The 5,597-nt window shown below is 38.1% G+C and overlaps 1 protein-coding gene across 2 annotated transcripts in view; it reads left to right on the top strand.

Moving 5' to 3' along the window:
* The first annotated feature begins 1,521 nt into the window (after nucleotides 1-1,521).
* The window catches only part of crlf3 (cytokine receptor-like factor 3), a 15,173-nt gene continuing 11,097 nt past the window's right edge, over nucleotides 1,522-5,597 (top strand). The window contains exons 1-2 of one of the 2 annotated variants that reach the window (XM_020604854.1): nucleotides 1,522-1,708; nucleotides 1,812-1,933. The gene's annotated coding sequence lies outside the window, so the exon portion shown is untranslated. Of the gene's footprint in view, nucleotides 1,709-1,796; nucleotides 1,934-5,597 lie in introns of those variants that run through there. The other variant, XM_020604855.1, reaches the window with a different exon arrangement.

The raw sequence follows: 5,597 nt of genomic DNA, 5'->3' as shown, positions 1-5,597 counted from the left end.
AGGTCCCGATGACTAATGACTAAGGCAGACCCCTCCAAAAATGTTCTCAAACACTATCATCGATATATTTGCGTTGTGCGTAAAACCCGCTATCGGTGCGCTTGGATCATTTGGAAAGGGGTTTTCTAAAAGTAGCCGGTAGCGTCGTTGCGCAGTTGAGTGCACAAAACGCATTCAGTGATGATAAAGACACAGAGAAACTTGTAAACATGTAGAAAAGTCTCCCCAGGAACATAGGAATCATTCTGTATGATCTGACTCGTCGGTGAACCAGGTGCTTCTACACAAATCCTGTGGGTCAGGCGCTAATCTGCGGGATTGTTCTTGGCTGCACGTGCACGTTTTTGTCTGTCACTGACATCAACAGCAGCGGTTTAACTGTGCAGAGCTCTGTCCAGACGTGCTTTCAGCGCACCCATACACTGTCATATCAAACTTACCGTGAGCACTGTCACTGTTCTGTCTCGCTCTCTCTCCAGTTTGCTTGAATATGAAAGTATTCGGTTATTCAAGTTTACAGTGGAAGACCTGCGTTTCGTAAAGTCAATCTTTAATGTCATATCCTTTTCTCTACATTTGATCTCAGGTTTCCTTTAGGGAGTTATGAAAATACACTTTGAAAAGTTGGCCTTTGCAATCAAATACGCAGCTAATGTTTAAGAAAAAATACAATAAATCTTATCAGTGATTTTGAAGTTCTCTCTATCATAAAGAATTAAGTTTTTTTTACTAGACATTTCAGTCACCTCTTGTTCTGTAACAAAATGCCGAACTGCAGTGACAAATTTTATATTTGGTTTTGTTCTACCGATGGATTTCCTTATTTTCTTTGTTCATAGTAGAATTTGAGATAGCATTTGGACCTCAATGTCAGATATCAAAAACGTCAAGAAAAGGAAAGTTAATAAAATAAAATATGAACATTTAAATGTTTAATAAAATGTCTTATGAGTGAGTGTAGGTTATAAGAATGTTATCTCTATTAACCCACATCGTCTGTCTAACACTCATTTAAGGAGTGACCCCGAGATGATCCCCTTTGCTGTACCTTCAGATACAGTATTTGTTTCGATTTGGTCCATGACTGCAGACTGGCTGTTTCTTAAAGATGAACACCAGCATGTGTTCTGATAGCCTAATGTTAAAGTCTCTGTGAGATCTAATGCTGAATGTGGGAAAACATGTACCATTTCAGAATCCAGTATTATATTCTGGTTTCTGGAGTAGTGCACACACTTTGGCCAAGATCAGGCTTTATTCAGCTTCTGTGACTCAACAAAAAACGGCTCGTGAATACACATTGTACACATATGTACACATACTGTGCCCATGCTGTATGTACATGCTGCTGTAATGGGGTACGCGCTATGCAGCAGCACAAACCACTAGGGGGCGATGTCAGTCCACATAGAGCCCGGTATCCCTGCTGGTTGCTCACCCTGTCAGACCTCCACACACAGTGCCCCTACAAGACCGGGTCAACCACATGGATGGAGGAACTGTCACAGTGAATAATGTATCCTAGGCTAATTTAGTGGTAGGCAAATTTCTACAAATTTCTAACACATTGGAGGCTAATCGAATTATGTAGGAGCATATGGGGTAAGCCCTGGGCTGTGGGCCACTGGGCAGTTTGCCCGATCGGTGATTCACGCTTGGATTTAGAGGCACATCATCTCGTTTCAGCAGTTACACATAGATCTCAGGGGTAGGTTGGTTGGGGAGGGGCGAAGGATGCATATCTCGATTCAATTGGATAATATTTGAGTCAATCGAAATGTCTTGTCTGTGATTTGCTGTCATCCTTAAAGCCTCGGAAGTGTCATTTTTGGACTCGAGCAATAGCTCAGTACTTCGAGTGGTGGTGTGGCGGCGGCTTCGAGCTGATTCACGACTTTCGGGACGAAATGGCCACCAGAAAGCTTTAAAACAGGTACGTTTGACAACTTTTCTTTATATATAAGAGGGCTTTTCAATTCACCCATTGTTTTTGTTGTCGTTAACGTGTTTTGTATTTGCTCTCCCAAGCATAATCTGAGTTTCATTGTCTTTTGAACCAGTACCCACTTTCCTCTGACCTGTATATTAACGTTATTGAGATAAGTTAACGACAAACTCTATTGTCTCACTAACGGGCAAATGGCGCCTATCATGAAGCAAATCTCCACTACCCAAGTAGCGCCTTTTCATTCTCATATAGCTGCTACAACTTTGTGCAAGTTTGTCTGTTTCTATCGTTATCTTCTTTCACCTAAGTACACCGCTACGAGCAGCGCGAAACATATGTAAATGTTGGTTGTCATGGATTGAGGTGTTGTTTGGTGAAATATTTCTAAGACGAATTTACCTAAATACATTATTTATTTAGGAAAACTGATTTGTTGTTGTTACTATTATGTATCAAATTTGCTGACGCAGTGCCAATTTACAAATAGTTAACTTCCTAAGGGAGTTTGGGGGGGGGAGTGCTCTCCAAACACCAGATGAAGTTGAGATGATCGTGGCCGGACACATCGACTTTCCTCCTCGTGACATTCCAAGGCGAAAATAGGATAAATTGCATAACGTGCATTATGTTAATTATACTTATGTATTTTACATTCTTTAAGTGCTACAGAAGACCTCAGAGGAGCCCAGTTAATGCGTGTGGGCGGAGGTTTAGTGTGACGAAAATAACTTGAAAATACGGAAGTAGTTTTGAGCGAGTTCAGACTTGTCAGATGCCAACTGCTGTCTCATTTTGTTAGTGGTCTGCTCAGATACTAATAATATGGGTTTGCACTTGAGTTCCTTTCATAACTTTCCTCTTAGTCAGAACATGTGCAGCCTTCCAGATGGAAATGCATGCAGCCTCTTTATGACATTTATTGAAAGATGACTCCTGTAAAATTTAAATTGGGTGTATACAACTTTGAAACATTCAACAGCAACTTAACCCTTCTTAATTTTATTACATTTTTTAGCACTGTCAGAAAATTAATAAATTGCCTAATATTATAACAATTGAATAATAATTTTGGTCGTTTTTTTAAAGCTAACATACCAAACATTTGGTGGCTGCAACATTTCATATGTGAGAATTTGGTGCTTTTGTATCATATGTGTTGTAAACTGAATATCTTTGGTTGGGACTGTTTGCACTATGATTATATAAAATGACATTTCTGAAGAAGATACCTTGGATTCTAGGAAAATGTAATGGGATTTTTTCTTAAATTTAAACAAACAATTAATAAAGCAATTTAAAATTGGTAAGTGATGAATATGATCATTAGTTGCAGCCCTGTTATTATTCTGACCTTTGTCAAGGCTTTTCCCCTCAGGCAGGTCTTGGTAGTGTGTGCCACACTACACTTTTAGGAAGCACACATTTCTGGCACAGTAAACAGTCTGAGAGACCCGTGAAAGCGGGACAGTAGGACATTTTCCCATGCAGGCTGACCTAAATACTCCAAGAAGCACACTGCTGAATGCATTCTCTGGCTGCATAATTACATCAAATGCATAAAAGAAATAAAGACAGAAGGAGACTTCTGTAAGTTTGTTTCTAGCCACACCTATATGAAAAGACAAGGAATTTTTTGTGTTATAGGAAAACCAGCTTGATGTTTGCTTTGCTAATTGCCCAGTCTTCACTTAGTCTTTAGTAGATTTTCGGAGAGAACAATAGATTATAAACTACAGGATTAAAGAGAGAGGGAGGGCCGCCACCCTTTGTAGAGGATGACAAAGAAAAGCAACCTCTATGTTGTGGGTGGCTGTTAATGGTTGGATTGAGTGTGTGCTGTTTTTTGTTAGAGGGGAGGACCAATGTTAGTGGTGCGTGTTCATGTCAGAGTGAGTGAACAAGTACATCTCAAGCTCTACATTTGCATTCATGTGTGTAGAAATGTAGATACTGTGCTTTTGTTAGTTATAATATTCAGTAGTGTTTAGTAGATCAGTTTATTGCTTGTGTGTTCATGTGCTGGTTCCAGCTTCTTAAATGTAAGAATCTTTAGTATATTACTTGTGTGGTGTAGAAGATAATTATTTAAGAATGTAATTATGCAAGAATGTTAACTGTTATAATCTAAGTGTGGACATAAAAATAGTAATAGAATTGATGAGTTTAAACATAAATATAAAGATATGTGTCAATCAAGATATATGCAAGAACAGGCTCAATGATTAATTACATGGACAATTGTGGGTGTGGTGTACATTTTGTAATAATTCTTTAGTATATTACTTGTGTGGTGTAGAAGATAATTATTTAAGAATGTAATTATGTAAGAATGTTAACACTGTTATATTCTTTTTTAGTATAATATGTGTATGGGTAGAAGTGAATCATTTACTGCTTGCAAACCAATGATGGTAAGATGATGTCATGGGGTAGGACTGGATAAGTCTGACTTCTTCCTACTCCATTCAAGCATGTACTAGGTATAAGCAAATTGATATTGGATTATGTCTATGTGTGTTGTCATATCAACAATTTTTACATGCTTGAAAGAATAAATCAAATCAAATCAAATCTGTCTTGTGATCAGTGGGGCTGTTAAAAGCTGTTTATTCCAAGTAAATGTTATAATATGGCAACTAAATGTATTCATTATTTAGATAATTGTTTTTATAGACCTGTATTTTCCAGAGTTTGCCTTAACTCTTTTTGCCTTAATGTTGCAAGCTACATTTACCATATAGAGTACTGTAAGAGGCTCCCCTGAGCCTCATAATGATACTGTATGTAGAGAAGCATGACTTCTGTCAGCCGCTTCCTCTTTAGATGCTGTAAACGAAACAAAGCTGGCCACAGCAGTTAGTATCACTATTTTCAGCTACGAGGATGGCTAAGCTGACAAAAAGATTGATTTCATAGAGAACTTGATCCACGTGCTGTGTGTGATCACAGGGTTTTAGTCCAGTACATCAATGACTGATGTGTTTTCATCAGAAGGGATTAACTGTCATCAATTTGACTGTAAAAGGCCATTACCGACCTAATGGAGGACATAACAAGTGCTATGGATGAGAAGAAATACACGATGGGGATATTTATCGACCTAAAAAAAGCATTTGACACAATCAATCATGAATTATTAATGGACAAGTTGGAAAAATATGGGATCAGAGTAATGGCTCTGAAATGGATTAGAAGTTATTTGACACAGAGGCGTCAATTTGTGAAGTTGGGTGAATACCAATCGAGTGAGCTGGATATTGTATGTGGAGTGCCTCAGGGTTCTGTTTTGGGACCTAAATTATTTATATTATACATTAACGATATATGCAAGGTTTCTGATTTAGTGAAAGTGGTTTTGTTTGCTGATGACACTACCATATGGGCATCGGGTGAAAACCTACAGCAACTCTCTGGACGGGTTACACAGGAACTTGAGAAGATAAAGAAATGGTGTGACAGTAATATAGTATCTCTGAATTTGGATAAAACAAAATTTATGGTATTTGGGAATCGCAGACTAGACAATGAACTTCAATTGAAAATTGGGGGAGCTAATATCAAACGAGTACATGAAATTAAATTTCTAGGTGTCATAATTGATGACAAATTCTCCTGGAAATCGCATATTAGATATGTTCAGAATAAAATA

This window comes from Monopterus albus, unplaced genomic scaffold (genome assembly GCF_001952655.1).
Source record: "Monopterus albus unplaced genomic scaffold, M_albus_1.0 scaffold68.1, whole genome shotgun sequence".
NCBI lineage: Eukaryota > Metazoa > Chordata > Actinopteri > Synbranchiformes > Synbranchidae > Monopterus > Monopterus albus.
The sequence above is the reverse complement of the archived record's forward strand: the minus strand, read 5'-3'. Positions and strand labels throughout refer to the sequence as shown.